The sequence below is a fragment of the Triticum aestivum genome, chromosome 2D, assembly GCF_018294505.1.
Source record: "Triticum aestivum cultivar Chinese Spring chromosome 2D, IWGSC CS RefSeq v2.1, whole genome shotgun sequence".
Taxonomy (NCBI): Eukaryota; Viridiplantae; Streptophyta; class Magnoliopsida; order Poales; family Poaceae; genus Triticum; species Triticum aestivum.
Window position 1 is genome coordinate 577377941 of NC_057799.1, and position 16721 is coordinate 577394661.

A 16721-nucleotide genomic window follows, 5' to 3' on the forward strand; every position below is an offset into this window, starting at 1 on the left:
GAGGAAGGGGTGGCAGCGCGTGGGTATTAATTGCAGAGGCGTGGCACATGAAAAAATGGCATGAAAACTGTTGCATTATGCATGTTATGTTTCCTAGTTTTACACCATGCTTCAATGCTAAAATTATTTATTTATTTATCTGTACATGAAGGAAAAGGTTCATATTTCTCCTGCAAAGATTGTTGTCCATATCTTACCTGTCAAGAGATAATAGGAGTAGTACTAACCATCAGATGACATGAAATGGACGATTCATATTAGTTGAGTACATTCTGGATTTTCTCTTAAACTAGTAAGCTTGCGCAAGCAAATGCATGTCTATGTTGTCATTAAATAGTTATCAAATAGTTCTATGTTGTCATTGAATAATTATCAAATAATATTATTATGTATGTATCTCAACTAATGCAAATTTAATAAAAATAGATTACTAACTCATTAAATTATATCCCCCAAGGAAATATGAATGTCTTTATCAAGCTCATGTTTTTGATATCATTCCAAGACACAACATTGAGTATTGAGTGACCCTGGGCAACTTTAGTGGAAACTTGGATTCATCAAGGCATTAATACATTAAGCAAATAATAAGTCTAACACGCATGCAACATGTATCAAGATAGGCATGCGAGCGGATGGCTGCGCGTTCGCATCTGTCCGCAAATACAAAATTAAAGTATGCATGAAAATTGAAGCAACAAGGATTAGTACATTTCTGGCCACCACGGACATGCGAACGTTGTCCGCTTGCATCCCTATATATCAAGATCTTGTTTAAATATATCCATAGTGAGACCGCATCATGTCTTACATCTCCTGAATCACTTACATCCTTAAGCTAGGAAGAAGATGCAAAACTGAAATGAAATTAAAAATCTCAACATGTGGAAGCCTAACACATCCTGCAAAAAAGGAGATGTAATTCTAAAAAAACTATTACCAAATGTAAGCATGTAAAGAAAAGGCATCATAAGTAGTAGTTTCATGGATACCACAACAAAACAGGTTTCCACATCACCAATCATATCCAACAGAGCACCACGACAACTCATGCTTATTATAGGGAATGGATTTCGGTTCTACCACAATTTCTAGTGTTGGATATGCATATGGCCTGAATGAAGGGGCGGGCACTTTATCAACACAGTGGCACATCGACCAAAATGGAAGCCCAAGCCAAAGCAAATGAAGTAGCATCACCTACAGAGGAAAAAAGTCAGATATTAGAGCAGAGTAGATGAAGCAAATTGACACCATTATACATTTTAAAGGTAAACAAATGCATAATTAATGCGCATTTGATTGCATAAACCTATTAATTGATCGTCAAATGCATAACTGACTAGTATTTCATCAATGATAACTAAAGAGTTTACAAATAACAAAGTTCAGATGTGAAGGAAGCTGGCATCATAAAAATGGAAGGAACAAAAAAGAAAGGGAGGGTGATCTGCAAGTGTGCTCTCCTATGCTTTCTTGATGCTCATTTACCTGTAAAAAAGTGGATATATTACACTAATTCAAAAAAATTATGTCCTGTGAGATAACAAGCTAAGATTTAAAGCTTAAGCAAGAAATATATGATAGTTACTCGGTATAATTGCAATAACAATTCCAAAGTGTATGGTAGTTACTCGGTATTGTTAGAGTACTATTTATATAGCCATGCAGCCTTTTGTATTTACCCCGTTGTATAAGGGGTTTTCTGCATATCCTAAATATGTATACGGCCTCATGGGAAAACAAGTTGCATATTTCCTAACATGATATTAGAGCCCTAAGGTTTTTTAGTACGCACAACTCGTGCTCTCGATCCCCAATCCCATCCATGCAGTCGTCGTCCTTCTTCCGCTCCTCACCGGTGCCTTCACCAACCAAGGTCAATCCTGCTCCGGCTCTCTGTGCCGTTGTGTCGCTACTGTTGTCTATCGGGATGATCCCTTGCAGGTCAACGTGATCTAGCCGCAGGGCAGTGTGTGTCCGTGATTGATCCAACTACAGTGCCCATCGCCGTGTCCTCTCGTCTCGTGTCAATGCAAGGAGCCAAGAGCACACTCCCGTCCCAAGTAGGAGCGCCCTCCCGTCCCAAGTTGCCATGACACTTCCCCGCGGCGCACTCATCCTTTAACGAGCCGCCAGGAGCATCCCCATGAGGCGCACTCCTCCGTCTCGAGCTGCACGATCTCTCCATGTTGTGGCCTGCTCCTCTGCTGCAGGTGGTGTCTAGCTCTCGATCTGCTGTAAAATGATACGTCTCCGCTGTATCTATAATTTTTTATTGTTTCATGCCAATATCCTATAACTTTCATATAATTTTAGCAACATTTCATATTATTTTTGGGACTAACATATTGATCCAGTGCCTAGTGTCAGTTCCGTTTGTTGCATGTTTTTTGTTTCGCAGAATATCCATATCAAGCAAAGTCCAAAAGCGATAAAAATTTACGGAGATTTATTTGGAATATATGTGATTTTTGGGAAGAAGAATCAGTGCAAGGCGGTGCCCGACGGGGCCACGAGGCACCTGGGTGCGCCCAGGGGGTTGGGTGCACCCAAGTAGCTCGTGGGGCCCTTGTAAGTCTGTTGCTGCTTTCGCCGCAAGAAAGATAATATCCGAAAGAAAATCGTTTAAATTTTTAGCCTAATTGGAGTTATGGATCTTCGGGAATTTAAGAAACGGTGAGGAGCGAGAAAGCATGAACGCGAAACAAAAGAGAACAGAGAGAGAGAGAGAGAGAGAGAGATCCAATCTCAGAGGGGCTCCTGCCCTCTCGGACCCATGGAGACTATGGACCAGAGGGGAAACCCTCGTATCTAGGACGAGCCCAAGGAAGAAGAAGAAGGATGGGGGCTCCCTCCCCCTCTCTCCCGGTGGCGCCGGAACGCCGTCAGGGCAATCATGACGACGACAATGTACACCAACAACTTTGAAGCTGTCAACACCAACTCTCCCCCCTCTATGCAGCGGTGTAACCTCTCTCACTACAAAAAAACACTTCCGTGATGATACGTGTTTGTCATAGTAGGTCACATTTTCTGTCATGCATGTACATCCATGATGATTTTATGACAGAATCAAGATAGTCATACCTGTGCTGTTGTAGAAGTGTTCCATGACAATACTCAAATTATCATCACAAAAGTGTCCATTTCCATGACGATAAATGGTGCGTCATGGAAGTGCTCTCGTCAAGGGTAACCAACACGTGGCATCCACCATAACGGGCTACGTTAAGCTATCGGGTCCGGTTTTGGATCCGATAACCCTTTAACAGCTAAGACCAATGGCGATTTTCCACGTGTAAAATTCTCATTGGCCGCAACAACCACATGTCAGCTCCGCGTTGGGACATATGTCAACTGCCCAATGTCCAGGAGGCGCCTAACTATGATACGTCGACACGTGGCGAGGCCCAACAGTGACCCATTTAGGTTAAAAGGTCGGCCCAGTCAAAATTAGCGTGCTGGCCCATTAACGGCCTGCTTGCAGACGGCCCATTCACAGTAAGGCCTGTTGGAATAGTGTCAAATCGACCTGTCAACGGCCCATTCTAGATTTCTCATCATTGCAGCCTCTTTGGGCCAAATTATGCCTCGGTGTGTTTCCGGCCTGTAAAAGGTCCTCTACATTTGGCCCATTTATTGCCCAATGAAACTTTCGGCCCATAAAAAACCGTGAAAGAATTGGGCCATATTCGGCCAGGTCTGACATTCGGCCTGTCAGCAACCCACTGTAGAGTTGGGCCACTTCCAGCCTGTTGTGTTTTTTGGCTTGTTAATGTCGGACAAAATCCATGGGCCATATGTGGCCCAAAGTTACATCAGGCCTATTAACGACCCACATACTAGCTGATACAAATCAAGCCTGGCTGCACTTCCAGCCTGGTAAAGGCATGTGTAGTAGGTCGGCGCATTTATGTCCCGTCTGACTTTCGGCCTGTGAACGTTTTGAATTGTAAATGGGCCACCATGAGCTAAGATACATTTCGGCCTGCTAATGACCAGTGGGTTATTTGGCACATTTCAGGCCCATTCATCTTTTGGCCTCCTAAAAGCCATGGGCATAATCTGGCTCAATTAGGGCCCAACCTAACTTTCGGCCTATTAAAGACCCTTGTTATTTATGGGCCATATTCAGCCTGCGAGATACTTACACATGTTAACGACATGTTGTTACTAAAGGCCGAAATTATGTTTAGGCCTGTTAACGGTCCACTGTGGGCACATGCCTATCAAAACTAACAAAGCTTACTGATTTAGGCCCAGATATTTGAGTGGGCTACATGCCGATTACGACCCATAATCGTTTTTTTGCCCAATTGGAATTGTGGGCCCGAGGAATGTTGGCCCATTGGGCTCTTACGATTCTTTCGATCGAAAGGAGATCGATGATGCCGAATACATTACTAAGATAAACCTACACTATACAAAAATGGCGTCATAATTTCTATGGCCTTTGGCAGCACGATAAATGTTGTATCACAACAAAATAAATTACAGCCATACAACAAAAGGCCTCTTGGTATAAAAGTTTACAGTCCTTGAAGATAAATGCACCATCAGGTGTATAGAAGCACATATCATTTGACCTGTGTGCTAATGTTTCAGGCTGTAGAATCTGATGGAGCAGCATGACCTTTCCCTTTTTTCCGCCATTGCTCTTGAACAACGAAGCAAATGTCTGATAGTCTGGTTTCAAAACCATTCATATCTTGACAACATTTGTCAACCACTATTCTTGTTTTAGAAATGACCTCCATTATGGATTGGACTTGTGTCTAGAGCATAGATATATCACTCTATCCAGCTGAAAGATTTTGTTCAGTAGGCGATTTGGACGAGGTTACCTTGACAACCAACCCATAATTACACAGGAAGGGGCTTTTTGCACTGTTGGTGGAGAGATACTGACGCACTGCAGCAAGAGGTGACATTGTGCCTGTGGTAGCCTCGTCACCTTCAGATGGTTGTGAATGTTTAATCATTTGTTCCATAGCTTGCTGAAAGTTTGAATTTGTAGATTAGTGTACCAAATAAGTTACTAATGAGATAAAAACAAACAAAATAGGCTTCACATTTATACATAACTTATTTTGGTGAACTACTGTAATACATTAGCATGTATTGTAGTGCTAACTATATAATAAAATCACTTTCGAAACATATGTCCATGTAGCATGCCTACTGTATTGTCTATTTCCTCACATTCATTGACATCTAAGGATAAAGAGACATGGTTTAAAGTAGGATGAAAATAGTATAACAACATTCGTATCACGGGCAAAAAGATATCAAACAAACATGTTATTGTATCATTGTGTGGTCACGTGAACATCACAACTAGATTATAGATTAAGACCAAAAAAATATCCTTCATCTCTTTTAAACCGTGTAAGGTAAAATAATACGTTAAGACAACTATGTATAAAAGTGCACAGACTACCTGACATTGGCTGCAAACCAAGCAGTTAAATGAACATGTCACATTAACAAGCAATTCAAAGGCATGAGGAGTAAGGACTTACAACAACGGCTTGAACTGGTGTGCTCATGCCCTTCATCTTGCTGGTGTGACAATCCTTGAAGATTTGCACTGCATTCGATTCAGGTTCTTTTTGGTCCGCACGGGCTTTCCTCTATATTTGGAACAAGTCAATGTAGATACGATAATATGACACATCAAATAGAAGGAACTACCAGCTATTTACAAGAGCCTCGCAGTGTGCAATATATCAGATCCTGTTGTCTGTTGGAATTTCACTTTAGAACGGTTGGTCTTGTTCTTCAAACAGTTAGCCTATAAGAAGATAGACTTGTAAGGCACATACGTAAATACGAGTTCAATATGTGATCTGATCACATACATATACCCTACCTGATACTTTGGATCAGACCAGTGTTAAACAAGGGTTGTCCAGTTGAGATGTCGGTACAGTTGCAGGAGGTGCTGCAGCTGGTGGATCATGGGATACTGTGTTTGTAGATTTAGCCGGTGGACTTGGACCTTCTACTGCACTATAAGTATGAGCAGAATCTCGTGGAAATATCATTTTTCGTTGCACCCGACGAGTAACACCATTCCCTACTATATTCTTTTCCTTGCTCTTTTTTGACTTTGTCATGTCAAGCCGTACCAACAACACAAAAGAATAAAATTCACTCTTCAGAACTCATTGATGCATGATAAAACAAGCAATACTTTGATATAAGACAACTGTATGAGGAGGATGGAAAATGTAAGAAAAACATGACGGCATGACATATTCATACCTATAATGTGTAAACTAAGCGGAATGATTTTCAAGAAATTAGAAGCAATGCAAGCTCACTAAGCTAAAGACATGCTTGATGCTTCTCAACATAGCAATCCCACACACAAAACGGGCAAATGATGATACTATCATTTGCTTGGCACCAAAGGCCAGAACAAAAATGATGATACTATCATTGCCACCTTCGACCAATGATGATACCATCTTCTCAAGCCTTTGCACTATGAAGTTCCTTGTTCCCATTTCATATTGATTGTTCCTTTCCCGATGTCTCCTACTCTTAAGCTATAACCTAGTCCATTTTTTGGGTGTTGTTTTGCATTATTTTTCCTAATAATTGATGATGAAGGAGTCGAGACTAAGTGACTGACGAGTGGAGGCAACACTAGTAGAAAAAGGGCCATTTGTCCTGGTTCTAGAGGGCCTTTAGTCCTGGTTCTGGAACCGGGACTAAAGGGTCGGTACTAAAGCCCCCCCCCCTTAGTCCCGGTTCTTATACGAACCGGGACTAAAGGCCCTCCACGTGGTCGCTGTCTGGAGCTCCACCTTTAGTCCCGGTTGGTAAATTTTACAAAAAAAATGATTATTTATTTATTTTTTTCATTTTCAAATTTCTGAATTATTTTACAATTTAATCTCTAATCACCCCTCATAACTGCTCAATTTAACCTCTAATCTCTAATCACCCCTCATCATTCCAAATCATCTAACTTCCCGGCCGGTCACCCATCCTCTCACTACTCCGGCTTGAGCTCGCTTATCTTCCGGGTTCTATTCCCCCTCGTTTCCAAGTCTGCACTTGTTGTTTCATGACAATAGTAAGATGTCAATCCTATTAACCCTTAGGAGTTTAGCTTGAGCATGAAGTCACACGTTTCACTATTTGAGTTTGAAATTATTATTCTAAAAAACAATAATTATTTAGTAACACTAATATTTCTTGAATAAGTAGTTTGAGCATAGTTTGACCAGATTTGACCAAAATTCATAAAAATTGAAATAATTATTTAGTAACACTAATATTCTTGAATAATTATGTAGTAACACTAATACTTCTTGAATAAGTAGTTTGCCCATAGTTTGACCAGATTTAACCAAAATAAAAAAACTAAAATTTGAGCATATTTTTTTCTTTTAGAATTTAAGGATTCTAAAAATTTGCAAACAGGCCTATGGCTGTCAAAATCGGATGCGGATTTTCGTGCTGAACATTTTTTATATATTATACGTTTTTCTCCGACATCGTATGCAAAAGTTATAACCGTTTTACTTTTTTATGACACTTTTTTTGCAAAACATGTCCAAATTTAAGTTTTTCAATTTTCCTAACTAGTAGATGTAGTAATATAACTACATCTCGAAGGATTTTATTTTTTGAAGTTTTTATTATATTGTGCTGTGATCAAAGCCCTGTTTTCTACTAGTGCAACACACTTGATCGGTGGTCTTGACGAATTGTTTTTTCCTTGCATTTTTTCTACCGGCGGCTAGTGTAATAGAAAAGGATGGTGAAATCACTAGTTGCATTTTTTCCTTGCATTTTCACTGAAACGACTCGTGATGCATATAGTGGATGCACCCGATCACTAGTGGTATATATAACTAGTTGGTTCTGCAAGGTGCGGTTGCTGAAACCATTTATCGTTGATCAATGTCACACTCACACACACACACACAACTACTCCAAACAAGAGTGCCTTTACGTTGCGAGCCTGTGACGATCCATTCCTTACATGTGTAGGGCCAGTCCTGAAATTTTGGGGGCCCGGGGCGAATCGAAAACTTGGGGCCCCTCGAATTAAAAATATAGTAATAATAATGATATATGTACATATGAAATATTACTGATAAACACTTAAATACATCAAAACAATATAAATATGAAATAATTATATATTTTGCCTTCAGAAAAATTCTAAAATTCCTCGATGCAAGTTATGATTGGGGTCGATATCAATCTCATCAAATAATTACCTCTTGATGCATAATTTTTTCCAAACTCTTTAAACTCCGTAGGGTCATTGTTGATCTCAAATAGTCTTCAGTAATTGTACTTTTGTATAACTTCTTTCAACTGATGTGATAATTATATGCACTGTAAATAAGATGATAAGCAAAAGAGGCATTATGATAAACGTCGACTTGAATTGTTTGAAAATCACCATAGTAGACATTACACTATCTGACAAAGTGAACTTGATAATCTTTTAGTAAAAAAAAGCAAGACGGGATGATCATCACCACTAACATTGCCAATTACATTTTTTATGACCGATATTGATGTCAACATATTCCTCTTGTTCATATTCAGAATTCCCATCAATTTGTTCCTCTTCCTCCACAACAATCATCAATTTACCATTTGGGATCAGTGAAGCACCGGCATTAGTTTTGAAACTTTCATCAAGAGCGTCCCTCTGATTATATCAACTCATCTAAACACTATATTATCTTTTTTCAATGTGCTGAAAATAATATACCATGGATGCCAGCTATGCACCATGTATGCAAAGGATAAATTACTTGATCAGTAGTACTAAACTCATAGGGCGTAGGGACTAGTAGTAATATAATAGTACCTTGGATGGATTGGATCATCTTTGGCGGTAGGGCGTTCAGCGATGAGCCTATACTGACGACATGAACTCGCGTCTGGCTCTAGCGCTCGACGAATCGGCGATGCGTGTGTGCATGTCCATCGCCCGAAGTCGGGAGGGAATGCAGCGCCGCCTACTGAGTACTCAACGCATCTTCTGATCGGGAAGCACAGGAATAGAGAAAAGGACGGCGTACGATCTGGAGATTACTACGTACGTAATGGAATAGAATCGCTACCTTGGCATGCTTACACGCCTCGCTAACTGCCTAATTAAGCCACGGCCCATACTTTAGGCTACAGACCGGGGGAGGGCCCCCTGAATTTTGGGGGCCCGAGGCTGGAGCTCACTTGATCCAGGATGGAAAATCACACAAACATCACAGATAACTTTTTGTTGACCAAAACGGTAATTGTATAGCCATTAATTTGACTGAATCTAAAATTGTGATGCTATTTTATTACTTCAAATTCACGTCTCCAGAGTTTCAGAACACAGATCAGTATGACTGATGAGAAAACACACTACTTAAATTCAGAGAAAGTTTCTGCTTATAACCAAATAGAAACGCAACTCTGCATCTGATCAGTATCCCCCTACTCATTTTGACCTCAGCGCGCTGCGTGGTAGAGACAGAAATTTTGGTGCCCATTCAGCAAAAAACACACACAAAATTCTACGTCACTGAATTTCACAAACAATGAGGCAGGCAGGTTCATTTCTGTCTTCCTGAAGTAATGCAACAACGTCTGACAGAGAATGTGAACATGTTCATCAATTGTGTTGAGCTGTCACGTTACGTATGTACCCATGTGATGTATATCTGATCATTGTTGTAACTAGTAGTCCTAGTCTTCAGGAGGTTTTCTAGTCTAGCGCCACCTCCCGTGATCGTGCCCTGCATGTAGGGCTGTTTCCTTGTATATGTAACTGGCCTGCCGATGGCATTGCAACACGAGATCCATATTCCAGTTTGGTATCAGAGCCATGTCTTCCCCTCCCTCCCCCACGCGCACGGCTAATGCGGATCAGGCCGCTGCTGCTGATGCCGCCGCTGCGGCCCTTGCCGCCGGCACCCCCGTCGACGCCTCCAACTCCACTGCCCCGCGCCCTCGCGCCCCCGCTACATATGAGAGTTCAGGCTCCGGTGATCCCCCCTCACTGCCGTTCCACCCACCTCTGGGCCTCTGGCTTCCTCCTCCGCCCCTCCTCCACCTCTCCCGGCCAGCCTCGCCGGAATCCTCGACTTCAAGCTCACTCTCGACGGGACCAACTTCACCCGTTGGCGCAACTACATCCATCTGATGCTGGCACGTCATCACGCCGAGGACCACAATCGCGACGTCTCCACGCGCCGCATTGCTGACCCGGCGTGGCGCGCCGACGACACCACCGTCGTCCTGTGGTTTTTCACCACCATCGAGGGGGATCTCCTCGACATCGTCGCCCCCGCCGGATCCACCGCCTTCACCATCTGGACTCGGCTCCACGAATACTTCCTCGCCAACGAGACCGAGCATGCGATGCACCTCGCCAACGATGCAACGAGGCCGACCCGATTGGATCCCAGTTCGCTGATGTCTTCACCAAGGGCTTGCCGTCGACGCTCTTTCGTGACTTTCGCTCCAGTCTGAACGTCTTCCCTGGCGTCGTTCGGACTGCCGGGGGGGGGGGGGGGGGGGGGGGGTGTTGAGCTGTCACGTTACGTATGTACCCATGTGATGTATATCTGATCATTGTTGTAACTAGTAGTCCTAGTCTTCAGGAGGTTTCCTAGTCTAGCGCCACCTCCCGTGATCGTGCCCTACATGTAGGGTTGTTTCCTTGTATATGTAATTGGCCTGCCGATGGCATTGCAACACGAGATCCATATTCCAGTTAATTGCACTACGGAGTTTCTTGTTTGCATTTGATATTGATTGTTCGTTTCCCGATGTCTCCTACTCTTAAGCTGTAACATGATCCATTTTTTGTGCTGTTTTGCATTATTTTTGCTAATAATTGTTGGGCCTCAAGTGACTGAAGAATAGAGGCAGCACACTTGATAGGTGGTCGTAACGAACTGTTTTCCCTTGCATTTTTTTTCTACTGGCGGCTAGTGTAATAGAAAAGAACGCTGAAATGACTCGTGATGCATATAGTGGATGCACTCGCCACTAGTGGTATATAAAATGGTTGATTCTGCAAGGTGCGGTTGCCGAAACCATTTATCTTTTATCAATGTCACACTCACACACACAACTACTCCAAACACGAGCGCATTTACGTTGTGAGCCTGTGACAATTCATTCCTCACCTGTGATGTTCTTACAAACACAAGTTATGAAATGTTTGCATATATCAATAATAAAGGTTGCGATTGCTAACCAGACCTACCGCCCGGTTACACAAGTTATGAAATGAAAGAGAAGACAACTGCACATATAACAAAGCTAGCCATATGTGTAAAAGACCGCACATGTATCAGAGTCAAGATTCTTGAGTTCAAGGCCCATCGGACACAACGAAAAACTTGTAGCGCACTTTGGTCGAGATTTAGGTTTGAAAGAGCCATATGTGAGGGGAGTGTTCAATTGTACGTTTCTCCAACAATTTGATATTACATTTGAACTGGCTGGCATCATTGCATCAAAACCGCATTCAGTTTTCTTTTTATATCAACACAGGCAGCCTCATAAGGAAGTGTCTGTTTCATTTTCAACAAAATATGAGTAGCATGTGCTTGCATGACCGGTTTAAATTCTAGATTTTATTTTCAGGTGCACCATTAGAGGCTAGCTTGTGACAGTAAGAAAACAAAGCCCCATTTTGTTCCTGAAAACTGAATACCATGGCAGGAATTGGCTAGAGAACACTCAACTAGAAAATGGCAGCCATTCGATTTGCTGCAAAAATTGTGAAACGCTATGCATACTCTCATCAGCTAGATTACGAGTCACCTAGGTCAAATATCCATATGGTACAACACTATATAAGGCCCCACACTGCCTCTCACACACACACCAACAGTCGCAGCACACTTAGTTCTACTGAAAAAGAAGCCATGGTTGGCAAGAGGAAGGGGATCAATAGAGACGAAAAAGTCGAGAGAGGCCACCATTGCCGCACTATGCATTCTCCTCGTCTGATGTTGTCCGGGCAGCAGAAGGTGGCCGCCATGTCCAAGTTATGTGCGTGCTACACGGAGTGCTACTCTCTGTGCAGGAGGAGGACCACGTGGCCGCCATGGATATGGCTGATCCACGATAATGTGTTAATTTGACTTTAATTTGACCTATCCTTGCATGAATCCAAATAGTACTTTGTATATTTATTTGTGAGGAGTGAGAAATCTTATTTTTAAGATAATTTATTTGTGAGGAGGATCACCCTCTATTTTTTTTGTTGACCAAAAAGGTAATGGTATAGCCATTAATTTGACTGAATCCAAAATTGAGATGCTATTTTATTACTTCAAACTCACGTCTCCAGAGTTTCAGAACACAATCAGTATGACTGATGAAAAAACACATTTAAATTCAGACAACATTTCTGCACATAACCAAAAAGAAATGCAATTCCGCACCAGATCAGTATCTCCTTACTCATTTTGACCTCTGCACGCTGCGCTGCGTGGTTGAGACAGAAATTTTGGTACCCATTCAGATAAAAAACACACACACGCAATTCTACCTCAGTAAATTTCACAAGCAGCGAACAATGAGGCGCGTAGGTTCGTTCATGTCTTCCTGAAGTAATGCAGCATGTTTCTGTTAGCCCAAATATCACTCACACCTGTAGCAGTTTCCTGCAATGCTTGCTCAGAGATTGGTTCATGAAAATTTTCCCATATTTACCTCAGATACATTACTTCCCAATCTTTCTTGCTGGGAAAATTTTAACAAGCTTATAGATAGAAACACATCGAGAGATGCATCAAGATAATTAATACCGCAAGAACTCTGATTTCGTTCCATTCATATTCATGGCGTCCACTACACAGACGAACGGAACACCACACGCACTGACAGATGGAACAGCGGCTTGAAGAGACTGGACGAGGCAGCAGCAGATCAGCCGCCGAAGCTGTAGAGGGTGCGCCCCTGGGACGTGGATTTTTAGAACAGCTGCACCCCGGCCCTGGTATCCTGGTTGTCCAATATTGCTTTAAGATCTGTGCAACACAACTAACTTTTCGTATGAAAATTTCTCTTTTTTGTTTCTCTCACATAAAAGATGTCTTGAAGTTCAAACCTTTGCAGCGTGGCAAAGCTTTCCATCTAGAATCTAGGATAAATCTTTCAGAATTTTTTGTCAAACATAAATATGATTAAAAAATCATTTTTTGTATATTTATATTTGACAAAAAAATCTGAAAGATTTATCCTAGATTCTAGATAGAAAACTTTGCTACGCTGCAAATGTTTGAACTTCAAAAAAGTTTTATGTGAGAGAAACAAAAAAGAGAAATGTGTTTGCACGAATCGCGATGCGCAGAATGGATGGCTAGATAGAGAGGGCCCGGGTGCAGCTGTGCTATTTTATATTTTCGTGCGCCCCTGTCGCTTGAGCGCGTAGACGACGTCCATGGCGGTGACGGTCTTGCGGCGGGCGTGCTCGGTGTAGGTGACGGCGTCGCGGATGACGTTCTCGAGGAAGATCTTGAGCACGCCGCAGGTCTCCTCGTATATGAGCCCCGAGATGCGCTTCACGCCGCCCCGCCGCGCCAGCCGCCGGATCGCCGGCTTGGTGATGCCCTGGATGTTGTCCCGCAGCACCTTACGGTGGCGCTTGGCGCCGCCTTTGCCCAGACCCTTCCCGCCCTTGCCGTGGCCGGACATGATGGTCGCTTGGAGCTCCGAGGAGATGGAATTGGATGGAGACAGCGGAGTGGTGGCGGCGGCTGCTGGTCGGGAGTGAGGATCGAATGGGAATTTAACAAGGGAGGAGGGTGCGGCCTGCCGTTGGATCCGGACGAAAATGGACGGTCAGGATCTAGATCTAGGAGAGATGGCGCGGATCGCTGACACGGTCTCGAATGTCATCGTCCAATGAGGCGGAAGCAGCTCAAAATATTGAATTTTGCCGGTTCCAAGCGCGCCATTTGCTTTCTTGCCATAAAATTTGTGTGTTCCTTCGTCATATGAGAACTGACAACTAAGGAAATTATAGATTTCATGGCATTTGAAATTGCCGGCATTCTGAGGATGCTGGCCTGCCTCGTTCGTAGGGATTTATTTCCTCTCCCGCAAGGTGATTAGGGCAAAGCTTCCTTCTCTCGATCTCCGCTGGCAAACACGTGGATTCGCCCACCCTGATCTCCATCGGCAAACATGTGGATTCGCCCACCCTCTATCTGCCGTTTCAGCGGGTGGTGGCAGGGAGGGGAATCCTTGTGCCTCAGCTCCCATAAATACATACTCCCTCTGTTTTCATCTACTCCTCATATTAGCTTTGACCAAGTTTATTGAAAACAATCTAAATTTTCACAATAACAAATATATATGGTATGAAAATATATTGAGTGATGATTCTAATAATATTGATTTGCTATTGTGGATGTTAACAATGTTTTGTATAAACTTAGTCAAAGTTTATAAGTTTGACTCGAGACAAAGCTAATATGTCAAGTGAATGGAAACGGAAGGAGTAGGTTAGATTTTAGTCCTCTTAGAGGCGACACTTGTGCATATGGCGACGCTTTATCTTTGAGTCAATTTTTGAGCTCCGATCCTCCTTAAGTTCGTCATTTGGGGGGATTAGACGAAGGTTTGACATAGATTCCCGTCGACTCGCCGAGGCGGCAAGGTTAGGATTTTGGTTGTGCGTACTCGATGGCGAGATTTGGTGGCGGGTTCTTTGGGCTGACTCAAGGGTTCAACGGTGACGACTGTAGCTCCGGAGCGTTGGTCCCTAGTGGCATGTGCACAAGACTTCCTGGCTATTATTGACAAGGCCAGACAAGCTCCGGTATGGAAGCGTCAACAACGGCACATCAGCAACAACAATAGTCGGTCGATGATCCAGAGCCTTCAATGTAAATTTTTATTATATTTTATGATGATTTGTGCTTTGGTGAACAATTATGATAGATCTGAGTCATTTTCATAAATAAAAAATCCGCCCCACACCCCCATCCATGCGGAAGAAGAAATGCTATTTGGCATTGTTGTAATTATCCTTAGACGAACGGACATAGACTATACACGGACTCTCTGTCGCGCAATGGCGAGGTTACGTCATGGCGACACTGCAACATCTGCTAGTCGCGGCCTATAGGTATGGGATAGAGACACTCAAGGTGTGATCTGCGAAGAAAAACCGTGCAAGAGCGTGGATATGAAGACCGTCACCGCAACATTGGCATTGACGTAACAACAACACTGAGGTCAGCTCAAGAATGTGTGTTTTAAATTTATTATGTCATCATAGGAAGTACTACATATCATACTAGTGGGTACAGACACAACATGGCGAGTAGCCCCTTGGTTTTGGAAGAGGTTCTTGAGCGTAAAAAAATATCGATAGAAACGAAACAAATCCGCCTTGAAACTCAAATGATTTTGTGAGTTGTTTGATGTTCTTAAAAAATATGTTTCTTCTCAAGTAGAAGTCCAATTATTGTACTAGTAGTCATGTACGTCTAAATGCACATTTTATACAATTTATTTCATCATACAGATATGTAATGATATTTGCAAACAAGGTGAGGGCGAAAGTCTTGCTTGCATTAATTGTTGACATTGGACAGAGGCTCGATGGCTTTAGGAGACAACTATGTCGACTTCCCTACCTCTAAGAAATTCTATCGACCGATTCTAGGGCGAGCAACCAGACCTCTTTCTTATATGGGATCATGGCACAATGATTTTTCTTTTTGTGGAAGAAGCCATCTAGCATAGTGTTGTTTGTGAGCAAGCACCGAAAGGTAGATATGGTGGATGATGCCTTTGGCGAATTGAGAAATGAGTTTGTCCTTTCTCTGGTGAAAATCTGTGATCTAGCTATAACGTACATGTGACGACGGTACCCTTCTTGAAGGTGTTAGCTTGAGGGGTGATAAACCACAGACAAACTTTTTTTTGGTTAGACCAATTAGCATCCCTGAATGATCACCTATTTCTTAGTGATGTTGTTGTCTTCAAGTACAATCCTCTCGGGTAATTTTTGTATTATTGTGCTAGTGCATTTTGGTCCTTGGCGTTAAGATTGTGCGAAATTATGGAGAAAATGACTGTCATGAGGCCAATTATGAAGATGATAGACTAGAATTTGGTTTCATTTTTGTAAAAATATTTCTTCATCTTCATGCCTAACCATTTCCAAATTTCCAAGTAGTTAAATAATTATACTTCCAAGAACATAAACAACAATAACTTAGTTCCTTGTACATATGCTCACATTATAAAGAGTGGCCAGTTTTGTGTTGCATGCTTGAGTGTGATGAATAGTTCAATTGTATGGTTCTTAATTTTGTGTCAACCACTTTTGGGTGAATTGCGATTATGTTTTTGTGAGCTGTCTACGACACCAGACATATCGTAGACGGTTTTGAGAGTGATGGTACGTGCTATGAAGATATCCATATGGTTAAAAAGTCGTCTGTGATATTACGGAGATATCACATACTGTCAACCGTGGACGGCTCGAGGAACCTTTTTTTTCCTCGGGAAGATTGTATTGCTCTTACAAAACTACATGCGATGTCACATACATGATAATGCACCATTGACCATATAAATAAACGTAAAAAAACCCACCAACTATGTAATTTGCAAGACATCCTATATATGGTCGGAGATTGCCTTCCAGTAGAGTTTCCTTCCACAATCTTCTCAAGAGGAAGAATGTCGACTCCGCCTTCTGTCCTCAT